This window comes from Pelecanus crispus, chromosome 2 (genome assembly GCF_030463565.1).
Source record: "Pelecanus crispus isolate bPelCri1 chromosome 2, bPelCri1.pri, whole genome shotgun sequence".
Taxonomy (NCBI): Eukaryota; Metazoa; Chordata; class Aves; order Pelecaniformes; family Pelecanidae; genus Pelecanus; species Pelecanus crispus.
In genome coordinates, this window is record NC_134644.1 from 141,519,053 (window position 1) to 141,545,108 (window position 26,056).

Below are 26,056 nucleotides of genomic sequence, written 5' to 3' on the forward strand. Positions count from 1 at the left end.
TTTGACAAAATATGTTAGAGGAACTAATTCCCAAAAGCATAAAGTTTATTCAGTATGGTAACTATACAATACACTTTCTTGTAATGAATAGTTATTTACAACTAATATTGGCTCCATATTTGCTGTATGAATTGCTGATTGCAGCAACTTCGGGGCAAAATTGTGAAACAATATTCATAGTTGTCAGAGAAAGGTCAGCTTATTTGCATTCATTAGGAACATGGAGGGTCATACAGCATGTTTTTCCTTTGGGATGCTTACAGTTATTGATTTGTATACAGCTGTAGGAAAAAATAATTAGAATTATATTTCACTTACCACTGGAGGCTGTATAATAATAATTAGAATAATAATAACAACAAAGTTCTTAATCAAAAAAATTAGAGCCAGCAAATTAAAAAATTGTCATTTTTAAGAATTAAAATTGTTAGATTTAACCTATTTAAAATTATCTCTTCTGAATAGCCTGAGGAAATCTCTTAGAGAACTTTTGTTAATACTCACAGTACTTTTATTTGCACAAAAATGCATAGGCACTTATGTTAATGTGACATAAAGTATTCAAAACTTTTCTATTTAGGAGTGATCTTTAAAGATGTCTATAAACCTAGAAAACATTTAATCATAAGCTTCACTTTCCTTATATAGCAAACTTTTCTTATATAACTGTAAAATTACTAACTTCAAAATCTAAGTATATGAATAATCCTGTCCTAATAAATGAGCTTACATTTGTACTCTAGTTATCAAAGACCTTTCAAGACCAAGACCTCTATAAAATAGTACAGAACGGTTATAGCCATTGTTGACTGCTAGCTCCTTAGGTCTGAAAAATGTGAATAGTGTCTTCAAAAAGTCTACACAGGAACCATGCCAACAGTGTGGGACCAGGAAAAGCAAATTGTCAGACTGAGACAAAACTTTATGGAAATGGAGAGAGAGGTGCAGAACTTAAGATTTACACATAACAATGATGCTCAGATGGTATGCATTCATGTATTTGAAATCCTGTTTGCATTATATTGAGAAATACTGTACATGATTAGTGCACATTTCTGTGAACTTTTAACACTTCAAATGGATTAGAATGTCTTACTTTGATCATATCCATATTGTTCATTGTGATAAGATTAGGTCCTGAGTCATTAAAAAATGTTTGGCTTATTTCCATTGCATCCAAGCATGTTTTAAGTAGAAAAATACAGAATACAGTTTTCCATATTGTGCATATATAACACATGTTTGAGATTAATCAAATCATAGTCACCTCTAATTAACAGCAGGGAGCAATTCCAACATGGGACAGAGCCAGATGACAAAGAAATGAAGCATATATTTAAAAGATGCAGCATACTAACAAAAGAAAAATAGGTTATGACTGCCTTAATACTGAAAAATTTTTAAACCTGTGGTTCTGTGTGTGTGATTAATACAAACTGCCGAGTAGCCTAAGTTTTGTTTTGCTTTGTTTTTTAACTTGGACAAAATTTTTCAGAGCTAAACAATTGTGTAGGTAAATGTAAAGTATTCTTTCAAAGTTAATCTTTTTCTCTTCACCCTCCATGACTACTAGATTTAAAAAAAAAGAAAAAAGGGAAGACCTTTGCAACTTCAGATCAGCAGCTTTTATTATACTTTATGAAAATGTCTTATTTGTACACCGAAATACAGTCATTTACCTTGGTTCTTTCTTAGCACCACAGGCAAGGCAATGATCAAGGAATTGGTCAAGGACATACATTGAGGTAAGTTGTCTGCAGGACTCTTTCCTCCAGTGTTGTTGGAGTAGGAAGTTGTATAGTTAAAAAAGAAAACTCTAGGAAGAAAAATAAAGTGGTCATGTGATGAGGATGGTTGAACACTGAGATGGAGAACTAAATATTTTCCTGGCCTCTCCCACTGAAGTCAAGCAAGACACTTCATCTAAACTTTTCTGAATATCCAATCTGAGATTCTGCCATCTGATCTGTAGCAGGCTGAGCTTTCTCAAGTACAACTGTAGCCACTGATGATTTGCTTTGAACAGCTAAAGATCTTTACAAAGAAGCATTAACAAAAGATGTGAAAAAACAAGGTTCAGTTCTGTCCTTTGTCTGACTGGGGATTTGAGCCAAGGTCATCCACATTGCAGGGGAGGACAATAATGCCTGAGCACATACAAGTTTTTCTGTCTCTCTTTGATTCAACAACTGCTAAAATTGCCTATGAAAAGGGGAAGACTCTGCAAGAAAGACCGAGAGCGCAATCCCTCTCAGAATAACACAGAATGATGTTGCTTCAAACTGCCTCAAACTAAAAGAAATTAATCTGTGTTCTCATGTATCCCAAATGAGCATTCTGATATAAAGTGATTTCATATTTTATTTTGTTTTATGTGAGCCTCCTTATCTTTTTTACCCCATGTCCCCAAATCTGTTTGCTTCAGCTGCCTATCTGTAATAATAATAATAGAGCTATAGTCTCACATCACAGGATGCTGATATTTATGAAACACTCAGGCACCATTGTGCTGAAAATCAGTGGCTATATATATACTTTCTTTTTAGTTGTGTCAGAGTGTGAGTCCTGTTTCTCAGTTCAAATTGTGTAAGCTGGTGTGTATTGACATTGTCTGTAGGGTGCAGATTCAGAATTTGCCACTGAATGGACTAGAAGTTTGTTCCAGGCTCTTGTTTTGGACTTAAGTACTTTGTGCAGTGTGCATGATCAGGGAATATTTAAAAAAAATTATGTGTGAATTAATTTGAAGGTTTTGGAAACTCTCACAGGGAAGCTTATGAGCCAAGGATTTTTTTCTATTCAGACCAGCACTTGAATATTTTACTTTGAACACTGAAAGATAAATGATAATACATCAAAATACTGAACTATTGTTCCCCCCAACTGATAAAAGTCATCATATAAGCTGGATGTTTAAAGGAAGTGATAATATCAAGTGATGAAGCTACAAACATGCAAGTACATATACATAGATTAGGCAGAAATTAAGATCTTTAATGCTGATGTATCATGAATGCTGAATGCTTGACTTTGCAACAGTGATATTTTTTTAAAGTAATCAGCATCAGAGCCTGGTCCAAAGTCAAACAGATTCCAGGAGGTACCCAGCTTAAAAAGCAAAATTGGGTTTACCTCTTTCATATGGGTACTTTTTAAAAAGAACAGCTGTGAAGGGATTCCTTGCTTAGTGTGGTGTACTGTCTGACTTGACGAGTCAGAGATTTGGCAAGCAGACACATTCTCTAGCAGGGAAGTAATTTTTGTCATTTTTGGCGACCTTGTACCAATGAATGTGTGATACAACCACACAGGTCTGTCTGAAAAATTCTCTTAAGTTCGTATTTCCAAGGCAGCAAAAAGAGAGGATAAGTAAGATCCACAGCAAGGCACTGCCCTTCTTCAAGACATCAGAACTTTTCAACAGAATGGATATAAAACTTTTAAGATAAATGATCTCTGTCTCTGTCAGCATACACACACTCACATATATTTGTTAATATCCTTCTTAGAAATAACCATATTATTTTAATTTGCACTTTCCAAGATAATCTGGCCTTCAGCAAAAACTCAGCAAGACAAATTTCAATCCAAACAGATGAAGTTGGGCAAAGCTCTAGGCAATTGGAAACTGTCTCTAATAACGGAAAACTTTATGATAGGCAGCAGAATGATGTACCACTATAATACCATCCTGCCAATAGATGAAGAGGGAACAGCTGAATTTCTTGATGACATCATCTTGCTGAAACTGGTGAGAGTATGCAAAGGCTTTTTGGCTCATAGACATCAAAAGAAACTTTGAAAATAACAAACCCTAATGAAAGAAACTTACCCTTGACATAAATATAATACTCCCTTGCCTATAATTTTCTGAGCTGTATTGTATATTAGTCCTTTAAGGATAAGCACCAATAACATCATGCAAAAATTCAAAATAATTTTTTAAAGCAAGGAAAACATCTTGGTTTTTTTCTCAAATTCTTTCAAAATTGTATGCAGAGATTTATAAGGATTTGACTTTAAATTGTCATCTATTGTTATCATCAATGAAAGCTTTAACAGCTAACCTTCTTCTAAAACCAAGAGGAGGGTTAAAAGGCGGCTGTGGTTCTGTTTGATTTAAGTTTTGATTTTAAGTTAATCAATTTACATTCATTTTGGGTTCCCTTTAAGATGGATATTTCAGTTGCCAGAGCTCATAGTGGCAATATGTGTTCTTTTTCCAAGTCCAGTAACCCCTAGGATTACATCAGGGCCTTTCTTAAGGCCTCTAAAAGACCTTTAGGCCTCCAAAAAACACCAGAATATTTTGAAGTAGAAACTTTTATCATAGGACATGACAATATTAAGTCCTTTCTTGTCATTACAGATTTCTCGGGAGACTTGAATGTTCTGTGCTATTGTTGTCTACTGTTAATAGTAGTTCCTTCAGTTCTTACCAAGTATGAACAGAATTTGTCTGAATGGCTTTGGTCTTTTTCTTTGCAGCTAAGAAGAAAATTTTATCAGCAGATCTTATGGCCAAAGAGTTTCTTATGCAAGGTTGTAAGATTTGCCACTTTAAATCTAAACAAATGTCTATTTAGCCAAATAATCTGTCAGATAAATCTCTAAAAGGAAAAATACCTTTTATAGAATTTCAGTAGTTTTTTTTCTTCATTTCTGACTATGTTTGACCATTATTACCACAATGTTCATCCATCACTTACTATTTTGGATGAGAAACCCTTTCATCTGTCACTGTCTCCATCACTGACTAGCAACACCTGGCTTCCAGAAATGCCAGCTCCCCACGGACTGATACATCCACATCACAGTAAATTTTCTGGTTTTTTCATTCTTAGCAAAAAATAGTAGTTCGCAGTCCTTCCACTTTGCCTGTTGCCATATTTAAGTATAACTACTAGAAGTTTGTTGGTAGAGGTGACTCACTGAGAAGTGATAAAGAATTTACATTCACCTTCCAAGGACTGATAGGGGATGCTGACCACAACAGCCAGCAGTCACTTTCCTATGCATTCTGCTACTTTACTGGAAGCATTTTTCCTATGGGCTGCTCACTCTTCCCATCTCTCTAATATATTTTGCTGAAAAAGCTATCAAGTGTGACTATTATTTTAATCAGCGGTATCTCGTTGATCTGCCAGATGTTAGTTGTTTTTTCCTCATCCTCTTGTTTCAGTGCTTCTAAAAGTTGGCCTGTGTATTATGACCATTTGACAGCTGTTTTGCCACTGAAATTTACATCTACTATTTCTTGCCCTTCATGGAACGCAAGTTTGATTATCTATTTGCTACTCAACCTATACATTTCTGACTACATTCCCTGTTTATAAGACAATTGCATCACTGCACAGAGTAAGCAATATTTGTCATAGTAGCTAAATCTACTTTCACCTTGTTTCATAAAGAGAAATACATACAGGCAGACCACACCAGATGTTTAGCAGAAGTGGCTTAGCATTTTCATATGCTCAGTGATACTGTGATTGCTTAGGTTCTACAAGATTTACAGTCATGGCAGTGGACAAATTAGTAAAGCTAAGTCCAGAAAGGGAAAGATAGAGTAGAGAAATCATTAGACAATACTATTTCTGATACCTAAGCTAACTTCATGACCAAACTATATTTTGTCATGTAGCTGTTGATTCTGATATTTGGAGATAAACTATTTCTTCCCAGAGTATTTAAGTCTATGTTTTACACTATATGGCTGTTCTTACAAGTGGAACAAGCTATCTATGTCCTTGCAAGCTAGGAAATATTCTAATAAGACTCAAGCCAGCCCCTGATGCATGCTTTTAAAGAGTTCCTTTTTCAGGTATGCTTAGGAACAGACTTTGGGAATGTGTTCAGACATGATGATCAACACCCCTTTATGACAATTTTTAAAACAAAAGCCTAACTTGACAAAATTTTCCTGCATTTCTGGAGAGAGGCTTTGGAAGGATAATCACCAGGCAGTTACCAGTGAGTAATGAAGAATATTAAATACTTGTTTTCATGATAATGATTCCTTTAAGAAGCTTTTTCCGCTATAGATCCCACAATTATTCTCTCATTCCCATGCACCTGATGTTTTTCGGTATATGAGGCTCTGATGAGGATCTGGGTACTCTGAAGAGTGAGGTGGGTTTGTACAAAGACACATAAGGTGCTAGTTAAATGATCCTGAGTTTGCATATATGGGATGCACACTCCAACACTGATACCTATGAGATTAGAAGCATGTCAGGGAACTCACCTTAGTTCTACAATAGGCAACTGTTTCTGCTGGTTTATTTGCTTAATAGCTATTAAGTATTTCCAGAGAAATAGCTTTCTGTAGCTTTCTTTTCCAATTGCATTTTCAAATATGGAGCTAGAACAATATGTAGGAAGATAAATAATGATTCAGTAAGTTTATCAAAAGATATATTCATCAATTTTTACAGAGTAATTGAAAATATTCACTCATACACCTAACATTTGTTTACCACCGGCTTATTTTGTCACTGTAAGAAGAGGAACACAGTGACTGCCTGGTCTCAAGTAAGATACATCTTTATTACTAAAATAGGTCAAGAAGTGGGAAGGCCATATCTCTTCCAGAAGAAGTATTGAGATATTTTGTCTAATTCTGCTGTCCCTTTTTGCTTGGACACAATAAGAAATTGATGCTGACCTCTACTTTAAGGAAGTGGTAAGCCTTCATACTTATGGGAAAAACATTTTTAGAGATTATTTTGAAGTATTCTTTGCCAGAAAAGAAGCTGATCAGAAATCTGAGATGAGCACACAGTTTGTCAGGACAAATACCACGCTCATCTGTGGTAAGTTACAACTTTACAGAATCCAGCCCAAAGTTATGGCATACTGTTTGCCTGTAGATTTAACTGACATAACACTATTTTGTTATAGAAGCTAGCCAATGTCATCTAGATCAGTTGGGACCTGGAGACTTATTTAGTTGGGACTTATTTCTAAAGAAACACCCTAGAATTATAGGAACTGTAAGTTCAATCTGAATTACTTGTCTTTGAGTTTCTTCTTCAGATCCTTAATGCCCTCTGTACTGGGCAAAAAAGAATATGGTTTTCTACAACAGGCCCTCCATGCTGAGTTTTATGGTCATCTGGACCTGTTTATCTTGCGTACATGGTCTGTGTCCTGGTTTCAGCTGGGATAGAGTTAATTTTCTTCCTAGTAGCTGACATAATGCTGTGTTTTGGATTTAGTCTGAGGATAATATTGATAACATACTGATGTTTTAGTTTTTGCTAAATAATGCTTACAGTAGTCAAGGACTTTCTCAGCTTCCCATGCTCTGCCAGGTGCACAAGAAGCTGGGAGGGGGCACAGCCAGAATAGTTGATCCAAACTGACCAAAGGGCTATTCCATACCATATGATGTCATACTCAGTATAGAAACTGGGGAACTGGAGGGAGTTGGCCAGGGGGCAGCAATCACTGCTCAGGAACTGGCTGGGTATCAGTCAACGGGTGGTGAGCAATTGCATTGTACATCACTTATTTTTTCTATTATTATTATTACTATTATTATTTCCCCTTCTTTTTCTGTCCTATTAAACTGTCTTTATCTCATCCCATGAATTTTACTTTTTTTTTTCTGATTCTCTCTCCCATCCCACTGGGGAGGGAAGGAGGGAGTGAACAGCAGTGTGGTGTTTAGCTGCCCACCAGGTTAAACCACAACAGGCTGCAAAACTGTTTAGGTGGAGAAGCAGAAGTAGCTTTTGTCAGTGCTGAAGTAGATGACTTCACGTCTTGTTCTTGACCTGTGCAAAGTCAACTGAATTTGGGGATAAAGAAAAAAATAATTTTCTAAATCTATGAACTCAAGGTACCATGAAAGCAATACCTTTCCATAGAAACCTTAAAAACCCCCAGTTTATTTAGCTATGATTTTTTATGGGAAAAACAATAATTATGTATAATCCAGATCAACTGATGGTGCACATCAACACTCTTAATTATTAAATACACTTTCCAGATTACATAACAGATAAATATATAGTATACAAAAAGCTGGAAAGATCTTTTAATTACTACTGCTGGAAAAGGGGTTGGCATCATCCCATTTTGAATTTGTACCACTTAGTGTGTTGAAATCTCTAAAAATGTGAATTTTTAAAAGTTTATAATTCTACTCAGGCTTTCTTTCAGAAACTCAAGAAAGTGACAAATTAGTCTTTAAAGCCCTCACTCCTATAAATATCTCTGCCCAATATGTAGTGTTAATAATTTATGTTTTAGTAATGTATAAAGATATACAATATTAGTACAAAAAATTAAAAAGAAAAATACTTAAATGAAGTATTATTTTGATTTAGGAAACATTAAACTGTGAGAGATTTGCAGTAATATTCTTGAAAATACCTTTTGCACTTATCTTTTGTTTGTGAAAAGAAAGTTCTAATGCTTCATGACATTATGTGACACTTCTATAGAACTTCACAATTAGCTTCAGTTTGTACTGAGACAAGTAGGTGCATTATTTAATACCTGATGGTATTCCTGGATGAAAAAAAATCTACAAATTTTAAAGAACATGAATAATAATTGTGGTGATAACTTCTAACTCTTATCTAGCACTTTACATTCAGAGATTTCATATTTTGCTAAGGATGTGTAATTTAATTTAAATTTGAGAAAAATACTAGGCTTTCATATATATGTGTGTGTATTTATTTATGTATTTTTGGGGTATAAAATGGATTTTTATAGATAAGGATTTTGGAGCACAGGATAGTGAAGTGTCTTGCCTTAGGTATCAGCAAAGATAAAAAAATGAATACTATTTGAATAAAAGGACATGAAGAAGACCAAGTTATAACAGAAAGCAAATGAGCATGTGAACTCACAGGAGCCAGCTAATCTACAGCAACTCTCTCTGTGTATGAACTGAGACCCTACAGGAAAAAAATGCAACAGCTTTTTTTGTTTTTCTTTCAGTGAAAAAGGGAATAGGCTACCTTGTGTTTACTGAAGGGAAAAAAATGCACACAATCTGACAATATTTACATTCTGTCTTACTCCACAGTAATTTTCTTGCCCACTCTGGAGATTTGGGTTAAATTAATTTTCTATTGATAAGGCCAAGTAAACTGCAAGAAAACTAGTTGCCTCTGCCTCCTCCTCTCTTGCATATGTATTTATAGAGAGGAATGCCTCTTTGTTTGTTTGTTTGTTTATTTTTACTTTTAACTTGACACAGCTGTGTAAAAAATAATGCAGCTTGACTGCTCATAATTATCATCCCTGTAATTAATAAGCAGGGATGAATGGGATTGAGATCAGTGGAACAATACAATAAAATGTTTGGTTAAATTGGATACTTCTAGAAAAAGAAATAAAGATTTGGCAGGAATGAAAGCTTTTCCATCTAAATTATACCATATAATCTAAACTGGTTTTAAGCTTAAAAAGCATGAAAATCATATAGCAAAACTGGAAGTAGGGATTGGCCAGACACAGGGAAAACACTGCCATGTACAGCAGGAACTTTTAGAAGAGCAGTCTCAGCTCAAAATTCTCCAGCTGGACTGTGGTGCAGCAGAAAAACTGATAAAATACCACAGTACTCAGGTAATAGCCTTGGTACAGTATATGAAATTGAAGCTTAGTATTTGAAGAAATATAACTGAATGTTCTTAGATAATTTTTCCACTGGATAAGGAAATATGATTTAAATAACATTAGCTATAAAATTCACTTTCAACACAAACATCGGAAATATTGCTGAAAACATTTAGTCATTATAAAAGAACATTCCTTCTTTTTAAACTCTTGTGGTTGGGGTTCATCTTGCCTAAATTTAGATGTCTACAGTCTGAGTGGGAATATATGAGGGAGGTGTCTAAGTTCCCATTATGGTCATTGGAAACATAATCAATTCAGTGAGTGGAATCAAGGGCTGAATAAATACCGAGATGATCAAGTATTAAAATCTGTTTTCAGATGAGCTGAAAATCTCTCCAGACAACCATACAACCGGGCCTCTACTCAGTGTAATGGGAGTGTAGGTATGCAGTCACACATAATCATCTAAATGCATATGTCCAAATTTAGATGAGAATAATGTGATCTGATAAGTTACCTATTCCCAGCAATTCATTAAATGATACAGAATTATTTTATTTACTTATCTATTTTTGTTACTAATAAGTGTACTAAATATTTCACAGGCATAAATACTGGTCATTGCTCTGAACAGTATCCAGTTTATAAAGACAAGGATTTAAAAGGGAATGATTTATGACAGAGAGAAAAAGAAGTTAATATATGATTTTCCCTGTGTCTGAGTATTTTATTTTTTATATTTAAGGTGATTTGTTCTTTTGGAGATTGGGTTGGTTTGTTGGTTTGTTTTTTTAAATAGAAAAAGAAGGATGAGAGAATGTGGGTAGATGAGAAAGTGGGTAAATCAAAAGAATTGGTAGAACGACTAATACTCTTTTTCCACCCTACTGTTACCAGAAAGGACCACTGGAGATGGATTATTTTCTGTATTATTTCACTATAGTAGTGTATTAATTCTGGAGCATGACTGAACCTTGAAGAATAAATATAACAAACTTCATTCAACTGAAATTTGTTGCCACCTGTGGGCTGTATGGTAGCAAAGTGTTTCCATTGAAAACATTTAACCATTCAGGGGGGAAAAGAAAAAAGATACTTGTTGAAGAAAACAAATAAGTTTTAGTTTGTGAAGGTGTCATTACGTACAAGTTCTCTGGAAATATTAGTTGAAGAAATACTATACAAAATTTGGATGAAATTTTTCACTTATTTCTATGATAGGTTTTTTGCATTCCTAGTATTTTTAATATATAATGTCATTATGGTATGAAAATAAGTAAAATATACAGTAAATTGCTAGTCATTTGCTTGAATAAGTATTTTTTTAATTAGGTGAATTAAGAGTCTAGAATTATTTAATGTCAAGATAAATATGCAATAAAAATCTAACCAAGAATTGAAATAGTTACTCATGACAAAGCTAGGTTTATCAATGTATCGTAACACAAATTGTTTTATGAATATTGATTCTCCCCTAATAGAGGCAAATTGCTACTGGGAGCAACTGGTTCTACTAAGCTTCCGAATTAGTCAATTCACAAGCTAAGTAACTTGGGAAGGTACATGGAAGGTTTCATCTTTCTGAAGACTCTATTATCTCTACTTGTATAAAGAGTTCATTAGAAAGAATTTTGCATTGAAATATGGTAACTTTTTAGCCTCCTTTAATGCAGTCACGCAAGTCTTTAACTACCATACATAAAACTGCTTAATTCTGCAGATATTAATAGATTCATATGTCATAAAGCCAGAAGAAACACTGTAATCGAGTCTCATATGTGGCATAATGCAGGCCATAGGACTTCAGTGAATTAAGTAGTACCTTGCATCTAAGTAAAAGTGATTGAAATAGAGTATATTAAAACAGAGCATACATTTTTTAGTACATTCTTGACTTTAAATAGTCATTATTACAGAATTCATGACAATTCTTCATAGGTTGTCTCAATAAATCTAGCTTTTGAAAACGTGAGACATGTTGATTCCATATTGTTTTACCCTTTAACTCAGAACGTCATATGAAACCTAATATAGAACAAAAGTATTTTATTTTATCATCTTTATCAATAATATTTGAAATCTCATAAAACCGATAGAGCAGATAGTAGGACAAGATGTGTTTACAGTACATCCACAGTAATTTGTATTAATTATATTAATGTAAATTTGTTCTTTGTAACTACAGTTAATGCAGATTACTGTGGATTTATGATATCAGTTCTTCTGACTGGAATAGATGAGTAACTGCCAGGGCAGAATTGCTTGAATCACACTGTTAAACCCTAAAAAGTATTAGCAGAGAATTAGTAGAGATTAGAGCATTTGTTTCTACTTTTGTAAAACCTTTGAAGGTTTCCAAGACCACACAACCTAAAAATGGTCTAGAAATTTTTTCTAATAGAGCTTCAGAAATTCTCAGGCATGTTTTACCTAGGCAAGTTAAAATACATCTTTTTTATCACTTTTCTCCTAAGCCAAGATACTGTGTATTCCATTGTTATTTTTGTTTTCTTTAATTTCTTTCTTTTTTTGGGGGGGAGGGAGGGGAATCTATATAATATATTGAACAAATTACAGAAAACATCATATTTTTATATTCAAATACTTTGAATGGATTGCATTCCATTCTTTCATTTTTGTAAGACTTCTTCTCTTAAGATACTTTTTGTGTATGTATGCACATTTACAAATGAGTGTGCGCATGCAAACCAATGTCCATGAGTAAGTCTATATGCAAGCTGTCATGTAAAATTTAAAAAAGTTTAGGGCATGTTTAGACCTCAAAAGTATGACTTTTTCAAGATTATTTTTGTAAGAAGAATCATTAACTATTAGTTTTGTAATTAATTCCTACTCATGTGTCTTAAACTGATATCCAAAATAGAGTTCATCAGCATTTTTTAATTTATTTTTTAAATTAGTATTATTTCTCTATGGGGGATGTTATTTATAATTTTTCCAGTTAAGTAATACTGTGAAAAGCATAGCTAAAGAGCTCCAATACACCAATTTTCTCTGAAATCTCTGAGGAAAACTCAGATTTTCTCCTCCGAGTCTAGTTTTCAAAACCATGTTTTGAAAGTCTTCACAAAGTTAATTTTAGATGTTTGGAAGTCTGGTAACCTAAAATGGCTTAACTGACCTTGGTTCAGATTCTGTTTATCATGTTTTTGAGAACATTGTTCCATTAGTGATTTAGAAATCAGCAGCATTATGATATCAAATGTTTCTAATTAGATCAAATTACTCAAATTGCTAGTTTGTTTGTTTGTTTCTGACAACAGTGATTAACTAGTATAATGATTGCTAGAACTGAATTTCATAGTGTCAGTATTCCATCTTAGCTTATAAGTAATTTTCTATCAATAGTATTATCAGGAAACATCTTTGTGTATATGTTACTCAAAGAAATCTCAATGAGTAACTTAAGACATTAAACTGTATGATCTAGATCTGTCTAAAACAGGCAATATCTATCAGATGATCCTTTTGATTTTGTTTCCCTTGAACAAATAGCTGCTGTCGAAGGTGAAAAAATGCTTTCCTTTTCTAATGGAATTTTGTTTCATTTCTCCCATTGTCATGGTTTTACAAGTGAGCAATTCACATTTTATTACAAAATAAGTTGAGGCAGGTGCCTAGAAGATGGGGAGAATGGCATACTCCATTTCCTTGTGGCATATATTACATTTTTAAGAGTGTATTTACTTGGGCTTCTGCTGGACTTAGTCAAACTTTAGCTGACAGATAAGTAATCATTGTATAAACTTTTTTTGCTGTACCGAAGTTTAACCTCTCTTCATTCAGGCTTCATGATTTCTGCATTTTTGCATATTTAGCTTGTTGTTAGCAACCAATATAGTAAAAACTATACTATAAATGAAAAAAGTGAAATAAAGAGCTAAATTTTCAGAGCGAAAAAACGACACTGATTTACATATTGTTTTAATACAGAATAAGACAACACGTAATAAAAAAGTTTAATTTGTTTCTTTGTTGCTATTTACTGTTACTGTTGCTTTATCAATAGCTATTATATTGTAGTCTTTTTGTTGCTGTATGACTGTATGTTTTAAATACCTTCTAACAACTCCAGCTTTTTCAAGTATAGCTTTATATTTTAAAAGGATAGCACACTTAGTTACACCAGTGAGCTAACTGTTGGTTGAAATATATTCAAGTAGAGGTAATATTAATATCTGTACAAAGTGGAATTAAGGGTATATTGTCCACATTTGCTTCATTGCATCCATAATATTGCTGGAAAATAGAGACTAATAAAGGCTCTTCTGAGTGGGTGCCAAAAAAGAAAATATAGGAGTTTCAAAAAATGAGTCCAAAGAGTCTGAGAGTCATGTCTATGAAGACTCTTTCTTTCATTTCTCTTTATTATTCTTTAGTCAGGACTATCATTTGTAAATCATGGGAGACCATTCTCAAAAATGCATGCCAGTGAATAAATTATTCCTAATTTGGTATAATCTCAGGAGACATTCAAGGCACCCACATGATATACACTACTTAGTAGCAACCTGAATGAGGGGTTTGAGTATTTGTGTGTGTGCTGCTGCTCTACCATTTTTGCTAATGTAATGTTTTAGTTTCCATATCTAAAATACTTTAGAAATTACTGGTTTTGTTTATTTTTCTCTTTGTTGCTCAATAATCCTTTTCTTTTCCAGGTTAACTCAAGGAAATCTGTAGAGAGCTATTTGCAAATTCTTTGCTTCAAAATGAAAATTTCTAGAAATATAGCCATTATGTACTTACACAGCCACCTGACATGCTATGTACTGTATCCACTCTATAATGATTTATGCTTATGTAAATTGGGATGTAGAATAGTTGATGTCTTTTATGATACATCACTTCATTACTTTTATCTTCTAGGTCAAATATAATTGAAGAAATATCTCAGGCTTGCTAAATTGACTTTGCACCACACAAGGTAACTACACAAAGAAATACTGTTAATTTAGAGACAATATTATGATATGAGAGGAATTCTAGTCTGTTCATATGTAAGAAGTCATGTTAGGGATAAACTACTTTGAAATAAGTAATACCCTACATCTTCCAAAACTTGGGAGGGAAACCATGTAGGGTAGTACCCTCTTCCCTCTTTTTGTGCTGTCAGTCTGTGGACATAATTTCTGTTACACTTTAATTTTTGTTACACTTTATGTTTAGTAAAAATCTCACTCTGGTAAGGTTACAACTCCTGGAGCAGTACTACAACCATTGTGAAAATTAAAGAATTGAAATATACATTTTCTATTTCTCTTTTTATCATCTATATTAAATATATATAGATGGCAGCCAGTTAATATTTGATAGAAGGGAAAAAGCCCTAAATGTTCAAACATATTATCCATATACCTGATTTCTCATTTCCTTTCTTTGAAGATATTTTCCTATAAAATATACAGTGAGTTTGACAAAGTCTTTCCCATTTTGTGCCTTTATTGTTTGGGGAGAATATTAGGTAATGTTTGCAGATGGGAAAGAATAGAGGATGAGAAAATATTCTACATTGAGAAAACATTGTAATTTCATGCAATATTTGGTGATGGAGAGAGAAACCAAAGATTGTCTAGCTCAGTGCATTCTAGATTTAGGAAAAGATCTTCAAAAAGAGAAATAAAAATAAACTTTTGTTTATATACATACAATGTTAATGTACCTGTGCTGCAGAAGAAAAAAAAAATTATTAGTATTCATATTTGGCATCCAAGATATGTTGAAATTACTAAAATATGTGATTTAATTAGCAGGAGAGAAGGAATTGTCACATAGTCATATTCAAACACCTTTAGATATCTATAAGAAACTGTAAGTTTAAGATATGAGGTCAGAAATTACAGACTATGACCTTGTGTATTTCGGTTTGGAGAATGTGCTTACTAATCAAGTAATGAGTAAACGGACCTCCTACAGGAAGATCAGATAATAGCCACTAAGATTTGCTGCATGCAGTGATCCCATTTTTTTTCTTCAAAGGTTTTTGTTCAAAGGTTGTGTTTCATGAAAAAATATTAGCAAGACTGCAAGAGGCCATTATTATATATATAGCACTAAGAATCTTGAATTATTTCAGAAAAGAATATTCAGAATTTAAAAGGGCATACTTTTATGGGAAGGTAACTGCAAGTATATGTTGACAAGGTAATACATTGTTTCATCATACAGCACTGTGTAATCTTTTCCATAGAAAGCATTGCACATAGTTACAAACCAAAATATTTTAAAAAGCTTAAATATCACTACTGACTGTGTATTGTAATATAAATAACAATTAGGAAAAAGCAGGAAAACATATAAGGTGTCATGTTAGTATTAACACTTCATAAATATTTGAGGATGGGACAGTAGAAGATGACTAGCTGTTTGGTAAAATAAAAAGTTCTGATTTCTTTGGTTGAAAATCCGTTTTCACTGGATGCCCATCAATTCTAGTGTCTTTTTTTTCTCAATAATTTAGAAATTATTCTTTCTTCTCTCCTTATTTATGTTCCTTTCTTATTTTTATCTTTTAAAATAACTTGTGTGGTTTTCTGTTATTTGATTATGTAGTTTTAGATTTCCAGTGGTTCCAACTCTCCCAGTTCCAACTCCCTCCATCATTCTGCTTAATGTGTCAGGCTGAAATTGCTCTAAGGGGTCAAGGCATGTATGCTGCCAGGACAGAGTACGATGGAGAGGTGTTAAGAAGTTTGGGTTGTTGTTCCCATTCTGAATATGTTATGTATATCTTAGTTGTCCTTGTAGTCATCCACATTAAATGATGGTGTAAAAGCAAGGATAGAAATGGACCTTTCTTTTTACTGAACAATTCACAATTTTGCCTACCAAGTTTAGCAGGCAAAAATCATGATTCAGATTAAATTCAAAATTTTATGGTGGGTAGGTCTGAAAGCCATGAGATTTCTTCACTTACACAAATTGTTGTTTTCTGGAACTATTGGTCAAGGACAAGGCCCTCTCACTGCTTCTGAATCAGTAGGAACAAGAACTATTTCATGTTTCTCAAGAGATTCATAAAGATAACTATACTATATTATCATGTTCTACATTATACCAATAGTTTAGTTACAGATTTGCAACAAACATTTGTTCTTTCTTTAACACCTTTAATCAATTTAATTTCTCAGTTCTGTTTTCTGTGCTGTACTTCCCTCCATATAGTCATTTCTCTCCAAATCTTTATTTCATTAATTTTTTTCTGTTCCTTACTTCAGCAGGTCTGCTGTGGATATGCACTGCACTGTGTATTTGACAACTTATCTGAAGATATGGCAGTATTGAAGTGTAGTATAGAAAGGATCGAGTTAAGTTTTAACTAGGTTACTCCATTTCTAACTGTAGCCTATACAGAGCATTTTCAGTTTAGTAGCAGCGGTAAATCATAGCGCCCCCCCCCCCCCCCCCCCCCCCCCGAAAAAAAAAAAAAAAAAAAAAAAAGTGTTTGGGGAAAGCATTGTACTTTGTATTTCAACAGCTATCCTGTGACCGGAACCCAAACAATTTTATTTAAAACTTAACAAAGTATCCCACGGTGCTACACTTAGAGACATCCTTTTATCTGAAATGTTGATGAACCTAAAAATTAATGTTATGAATTCTCTGGTTCTGCTTCAAGCAAGTTTGGGTTTTAGGCTGATGTCTCACATCTGTGCAAAGAAAATACTGTTTCACCACCTGCTACATCTCTGTAAGTAAGGGAAGAGATGTCTGGCTTTCTGTAGTAAGTAAAGATGCCAGAATTTCTGCACATTAACATAGCCTTTGTTCTTTTCTTCTCAAGCTCAACTTCTCGCTGTGCACATATAAATTTTATCTCCTCTTCTTTACTTAGCACTAGAATGCTCAGCCGTAGACTTCTGTGCAACAATGAATCAACTGGCTGTATACTCCATTCCCGTAACAGAAATAAGGGCACTGGGGATCATATGACACACAAAAAATTCCAGAGGCCTTCCAAGTGTCACTGTAGCTAAGTTTCTACATAGCTTTTGGACTCTACATTTAAAGTGAGTGGAAAAAGTTTGCTACTGATGTTGACTCTTCCACATTAGAGGAAAGTACTATGTATGTTTAACATAATTCTAATAATAGAAAAGCTTATTTCTTCTTTCTGTTACTGGAAATCTTGTTTCCGCTCTTTCATTTGTGTGGCAGTTATAAAGCATATTTTATGTTTATCTTTAGTTACTTTCAGAGGAAAGAGGGGAGCTATTTGTTCTGTTTCAGGTTTTGAATTTTGAATGTTCAAGAAAACAAGGAACCATGAGCAGAATAATTTACTTTATTCCTATTTACAAAATCCCAGCTTCCTTTTTCAGAATTTATTTTATTACTCTTCCCTGTGACTAAGTGTTCATTATTAAAAAATAATGTTTAAAATTGCTAAACCTAATTACAGAAATGTTCTGCAAGTATGCTTTAAACATCAAATAACTTTCTAATGATATTCTGATATTCTTATATTGGTTATTCTTTTGGTTTTACATTACATAAGTCAAGACAAACACGATAGTGCTACTTCAGATAGTGTAAAAAAAGATGTCCCAAAATTCATAGTGACGGTTTACTGAAAACTCCTCTGTGCGTCCTTTTGTATGAACATGCAATGTCCACCCACTTTTCAACATGGCCAGCAAGACCATGGTATTGTTAAAGATGGATATGTTCTCCATATATAAAACAATTATATATTAACAGTATAAATTAAATATAATACTACAAATTATACATATATATGTATTTATGTAGTTCTAGTTCTGTTGTTTCTATCTGCTAGTTAGATATAAGGTCTGAAGGTTATTAAGACAGTAAGACCTGATCAGGTTGTCCCACTACCCTGACCAAATATAGTAGCACACTTTCATCTTCCTCTAGTCTCTGGTTTTTCAGTTTCCATTACCAGTCAAAGTTTACTTAAAAAAACTGACTAGAGCTGGCAACTTTTTCTTGCTGTAGTATTATCTTTAGGTTTACTCTTGATCTAGTCTCATCATTTTCTCTTTGTGCAAAATGGTAATGATCTGAAAGATGGAAGAAGTATAAAATTTGCCTCTTTCCACACATCTGCAAGTATGAAATGAGACTTTGAACTGGGTCTGGGTAGAGTGGAGTTAGCTTTCTCTGTAGGAGCCCATATGGTGCTGTGCTTTGCATTTGTGTCTAAAGGTGTTGATAACACACCAATCCTTTATCTATTACTGAGCAGTGCTTGCATAGCATCAAGGCTTTCTCTCTCCACCTCATGCCCCATCAAAATAAGTAGGCTAGGGGTGGGCAAGAGGTTGGGAGGGGATATAGTTGAGACAGCTGACCCAAACTGACCAAAGGGATGTTCTATACTGTATGCTGTCATCCTCAGCAATAAAAAGCTCAGAGAAAGGAGTAGGAAGAGGGGAAGTTCATGGTTGTGGTCTTTGTCTTCCCAAGCCACTGGTACGCATGCTGAGTCCTGCTTCCCAGGGAGTAGCTGGACATCTGCCTTCTGATGGGAAGCACTGAAATAATTTCTTTTTCTGCTTTGGTTTCTTGAGCAGCTTTTTCTTTCCTTATTAAACTGTCATTATCTCCATCCACGAGCCTTCTTGCTTTCCTTTTATTTTGTCCCCATCCTGCAGAAGATGGGCGTGAGCAAGAAGCAAGGGTGGGTGCTAGCTGGGATCAACCCACCACAGACTTTAAATGGGCAGACAGTGAGATTGCATATATATATATACATACACACACACACATACATATATATATAAAAATGGATTGGTGTTGAGTTCTGTTTATTAAACACAGTTTTTGCAATGGGTTGCCATTGGTATAGAGTAAAGCAAATCATATCACAAATTAAAATGCATAGAAAAGAGAACACTTTTTTTCCATCTGGGAAAAAAAAAAACAAAACAATAAAAATATTTACAGACCTCGCTTCTCTGCATGAAAAATCCATGACCTGAAAAGGGCACTTTTTTACACTGTGGTTATGAGGCTTAGATCATCATCTTTTAAGTAGCTAAAGAATATCCCACATCTATCGGAAATAGAAATCCAATGGAAGTTTCCTATGGTAGATATCTTACAACCAGAGGTAAGAGATTAACAAATTAAACAAATCAGAATAGACTCAAAAGGCCAGACTACATACTCTCTAACTATCAGTAAAACTCTGAAAGCATATGTATATCTTAAAATATTTATGCACATATACATGCATTTACTATACTACCAAAAATGTTTCTATTGCATTTGTTCTTTTGGCTTAATAAAATGGAAATTTGGAAGAGAGGTGAAACCTGTATGACATATCTGTCAAAATATTCATTACAAACAAAACTCTTTACATTTTTTAAACAACAGATGTTATTTTATGCACATGTTTTGATGTCAGCATGATTATCTCTGTCATTCTTGGTTTGTAAGTACTATTCTTTCTTAATTTGACAGCATTCATTCTCCTTCTCTAACTTTTAATGTGTATTTCTTCAGAAAAGCTAGCATTCTGTTGTCAAATATATTTTTACTCTAGTAAGTACAGCATCACTAACCTTTTCTAGATTGTCTGCAATGTCCCTTTTTTGACATGATTAACACTATGCAATTTATCGATCATCTTTTATTTCATTGTAGCATTTAAGTACTGTGTGATAACTAAAGCGCTGTTTATGCTGTAAATGCCATTTTTCTCCCACACGTTTATTCCTGATGCGTACTTTTTAGGGTTGTTTTTTTTTTTGCCCCCCACTCCAACCTCTTCATTGTTTTTTGGAATTAAGAAGTCATTAACAAAGGAAGTGAGAGAAATAAAGATGAAAAATATTAAATTTGATCTGAGTAAGATCCATAAGATGTCCCCTATGTATGACTTGCTTAACTGAAAAGCTAGCATGGAAAATATCTCTGATATTTTACCAGTGGATTAGTTTGGGACATTACACCTTAAAGTTGTACCATGCTGAAAATTACAAAGTTGGACTGAATAGGTGTTTTTCAAAGGAAATTTAGCTCAGGCAAACTCATTTTTGAGCTTTATTTGACAAAGTAGCTCAGCACAGCTTAGAGCAGTATGAGAGCAGTTCTGAAATGGCACCTGCCTACTTATCCATTTGTAATATTGACAGAACATGGATTTGTAGTATGCAGAGTTGACAATTTCCAACCGGATGTTGAAGCACTGATCTACATGACAGGAATTGTGATCATTAGTTGCCATGCTTGAAAAGGATGTGGACAGATTCAATGTGGTTAGGTGCAATCAGTCCTGAAAATAATGCATAAATGGAAGAGACACTTTTTCATTATTGCCTACTTTGGGGGAAACAGTGGGTGCAGTACTGTCAGAGTTCAGACTGATAGATATTGATACAAATCATTTTTATATGATCTGCCTATTTATTAGAATTGCTTTTCTGCTCTCTATATGGAAGTCCATGATGCATTACATTCTGAACTTCCCAATGTTCAGATTGCTGTTCTCATTGCAAGAAATAATGAAATGGATTCATTACTTTATTCTTAAAATATTCTGATTTATTTTAGGATATAATCTTTTCAGTGATTTCATATACCTTTTTGTTGTCCAGTTCATTTATTTTACTGTAGAAGGGAACACATTATACATATTTTGAAGACAAAAAAATTCAATTAACATTTTAAGAGTATGCAAGTACACAAACAGAAACAGGGAAAAAGACCTCAGAAGATACAAAGTCCAAAGGTGTTTTCATCATTAACAGAACTCAGGATTGTTAATGTCATGACAAACACAGAGGAATTGTGACTACAAGAAATTTTTTCTTGGATAAGCATCTATGAAGTGGAAGCATTTCTTGGTGCAGTTTTAGATTTTCTTTCAAAATTATGTTTTGCAGAACAAGGTTCTCTCACTTTGAATCCAGAAGTGCAAAGCTGAATCAAATAAGAATTTATTTGAAGATCAAATTTTGCATATATAGGGGGTTCTCCTTTATGTATTTATCTTTTGAATTCAGCAGATGAAACTGGAAAAACCTGAGTGCTGAAAGAAGCTACTTTGACTTCTCTGGACACAAAGATATTAAAAGGAAATTAACACTACTACAGTGATACAAACAATCTGATTAATAATGATTTATTAGTCTAGGGCTGTAGTGTTACTTCTGGGCTTCAGGCCAGTATCTCTTTAGAGAGTTATACTTGTGGAGGACAAGAAGAAAATATATCCTTCACTGCCAATTTTTTAAAAAAAAATCAAACTATTTTTAAGGTGAATATAGGATTAGAACACTGAAAGTAGCAGCAGGAGGACAAAACACTGGTAATATATACAAACACAAATGTATCATTAACATAAACCTGAGAACATCATACCTCTTCAGTATTTTCAGCTGGGTTTGGGTATTTGTGCTCATAAGAACATTGCTTTCACCTTTACAATATTATTTTTGAGAGAGAGAATTGTATATGATTTTCTTCCAATTTCTTCCTATGCCTTATTTCAAATGTACAGTATTTGGATCATTACCCCTTATCTCTCATGCTATTCTAATAAATACAGCTTCTGCCATTTCATCTTAGATCTGTAGGGACTTCACTTTTTGTCTTTTTTGTTGTTTGCTTAGAGTATGTTCTGTGACAGGTAAGGTGTTCTTCTCTGTACTAGCTTCATGAAATAAATACCTGCTTATGCACACTTCCTCAAAATAAAAATTGCAATTGTTCAAGGTTTTTTTTCAGTATGTTTTGAACTAATTATTTTTGATGATCTGCTGTTTTCCTAGCGTGTGGTAATTCTCTGTTTGCTGTTGGAATCCACAAGCTCTGTATTTTCAACTTGAAGCAGACAGCCAGAGCTCATATATTCACGTACTGTGGTACAATAGTGAATAGCGATACCAGCTCAGATTTCCACGGCCAATACAGATTTGTTGATGCAGTGCAGGCCTGGACTAATGAGACTTGATTCTCAGCCAGTTGTAGCTAGGTGAAGGACTGTACAAATGTAGTTGTACTCTTTCTAAATTGTTGCACATTGTTTATGGGCTTATATTAAAGTTTATAAAAGTTTATACTAAAAGAATATTTCTTGGGCAGTTAATGTTGGCCTGTGTAGCACTAGCTAGCCTCTGTGTTGTATAGGTAACAGTCATGGGGCAAGTATTTTTCATGATCCACTTTACCTCTGATAGACTCCTACTTCAGACATACCGGGAAGAGATCAGCAACAGCTACTAATGTTGTGCTGTTCTTCTCTACCATGCAACACACTAGGCAGCCTCAGAAGTAAAGCAGAAGAAATGTAGTGTCAGAAGATTGACTAGACCAATAAAATGCAGATCCTTTACTTCAGTTGTGTATACTCACCCTCATATTACTGACATGGCAATAAAAGTCCTTTAATTGGGTGACTAAGAACACCATTCACATTTGATGGGAATAATACAGTAATGAGGTCAATTTAAGAATATTTTCTTTCTATAGAATATTTCTTTATTTTATGACTTATGCCAGGAAAGCTGCTATTTGCTTGATACAGTGTTAATGTATAATGAAAAACCAAACAGCCATATTCAAGGCTGAGAATGAGTTAAAACAATATAAGTAAAGTCAAAATGACAGACAATAATGACACTGATCCAGGGAACATAATATTTCTGGTAGTTTATTTGAAAGAAACATTGGTTCTACCTTTGAACATTTTCCAAAGCTGCAATGGCAAGAGGTCATATTTCTCAAACATCCAGCTTCATAAAGAACAAGGATAATGTTCCTGGCTAGCCTAAGTCACAATGATATCTACTCCACATGATATTACTTTTATCACCAAGGTCAGCACTGAGCAACTTCCTGAGGTAAAAATGATTTTGGCATCATTTAAAACAAACTGCTCATTAACAGCTTTCTTTAGAGGGAGAACATGGATAACAACACTGAACTTGTTCAGGTTTTCCAATAAGAGAGCCTTCCAGCCTTCAAGAGCTTGCAGACCTGTTTAGACAAATAATATTTCTCTCAACTGAAGTCTTCCTCTCTATGTAAGCTTTGTAAGATCCATCCAGGGTTGAAGGAGGAAGCATTCATCAGAACTTGAGGCATGTAGAATTAAATAAGGAATGATGAATACATCTAGGAAGTTCCAAAAATCATGGATATGCATAGGAAAGTTATGTCTACCATCCATATTGTATGTGCAGAATCTGTTTGTTAAAATAACATGGAAAAAATATTTGATAACATGGAAATGAAAACAGTTATTGAAGCTAGTAACTTTTAATGTCTTTTTATCTCCTTTACACCTCTCACAGCTTTCTTTATCTTATTGACTGCTCTACTTCCTTTGCAAACTCTCTAAAATTTTTATAGGACTTCTCTCATGGCCTTTCCATATACCCAACCACCTCGCTTTGTCTCCTTCAACAGGTACTTATTCCAGTGCACTCCGTTCTGGAAAGTGTCATAGAATCATAAAACAATTTAGGTTCAATGGGACCTCTAGAAGTCATGCAGTCCAACCTCCTGCTCAAAGAGGTTCAATGAGAGTAGGTTGCTAAAAACTGTATCTAGATGAATTTTGAATAAATATCTCCAAAGATATCTCCAAGAAACAGGGGCAACCTGTTCCTGCAACTGACCAAATTCATGATAAAGAAAAAAAAAAAATCCCTTAAATGCATTCCAGACTTCCTATGATATAAATTGTATCTGTTTTCTATTGTCCTATCATTATGCACACTAAAGAAGAGCTTTTGGCTCCATCGTCTCCATACCTCCCAAGTAGGAAAAGAGTATCCGGGTCAATCCCTGGTAAGATTTCTGCTCTTAAGACTTGAAAAATGCCAGTTCTCTCAATCTATCCTCTTCTGTCATGTACACCTAATTATCTTGGTGGCCTTACACTAGACTTTCTCTGATATGTCAATGTCTTTCTTTTACTGGAGAACTCAATACTGGACACAGTACTCTAGATTTGGTTCCACAAGTGTTGAAAGGGGGAGGGGGGGAGGGAGGGGAAGTACTACTTCCCTTTATCTGCTGGCAGCGATCTTGTTAATCCAGCCCAGAATGTTGTTGGTCTTTGCTGTAAGGGCACACTTCTGATTAACATTCAACTTCTTGTCACCAGGACCCCAAAAGTCTTTTCTCCAAAGCTGCTTTTTATCCTGTACTAGATTATTCCTGCCCAGGTTCAGGATTTTGCACTTACTTTGCTGAACTTCATGAGGTTCCTGTCAGCCTATTTCTCCAGGCTGTCAAAGTCCTCCTGAATAGCAGCCCTACTCTCCCAGCAGAACGATTAGTACAGAATCTGTACTAGGAGGTTCAGATGTAGAAAAAGGAATTTTTCTACAGTTCATACTTAATAGTTTCTCTGTTAATTTTACAAAGGTCTGGTACTGTTTGTTCATTTTTATCACCCCCTTGACCATAAAAGGGGATCAGTAAACAGAGATGCTTATGTCTCTTCTGACTTGAGATAGGTTCTTTAAAATGTAGCACAGCTGCATAGTCTTGGCTCAGTTTTACTGAAAAAAAATTTGTCGGTATAGCATAAGAAAATAGACAAGCTAAAACTATGTAAGATAAAAAAGGTAAAAAAAAGACAATAGTGTAATTATTGAGACAGCAGTCAATAGCAGCTCAAGGACTCAGACTAATACTTACCTGAAGGAGTATAAAACATTAAAAATCCCCTCAAAGAACTGGATGGTGGCGATTAATGTATTCCTAGCAGCAATGGAGGTTGACCTTTCACCACCTGGCATATGACCACCTGGTCACAGAGATTCATTGGTTGTCTCATTGGGCTTTGTGAGCAAATAAATGCTTGGTCTAGAAGGTATTAGTTCCAGACACTTGTCCTTTGATCATTAACCAATAAACAATTTTGCTGTGCTTTTAAGTTGTCTTTATCTTACTTGCAGAGTCACTGTGTCTGTCGAAGGATATCCAAGGAATAGAGACCCAGAGAGGGAGGATTACAAACAGGCATTACAAGAAGATTGTTGCAGACCACGTAAATGTTCAGTTTCAAGGTCTTTATGTGCTTTACAGAGATAACAAAGATGAGAACATATGCTACATGACTGCCTATTCCTACACCAAGGAGTTTCCCTAAGAATGTAGTTTCAATCTCCTTCTCAGCTTGGTTTCCTTTTCTCCAGCAAGTGTGTATTACAGTTGGGAACACCATCCAATGCCTTGCCTGATGCGTGTCAAGGACAGAGTGCAGCTCTCACCTTCCTGGAAACTGAGAAGGCAGATAAAAGGTATAAATCCATCTCCTGCAGCTCTAAATGTTTTCATTTTGACTGGATGAAAAAAAACCAAATAAATAAACGATGGAATAGGCTCCCACTCACTAAGGATATCTTTGGTCTTCAACAAATCATTCTTCATCATCCTCAGTCTTCTGTTGCAAATAGGAGCAATTTTGTGATCTTCTTTATTCCTCTTCTTTGGGGACACAAGAACAAGGAGAGAGTAGTCTTCT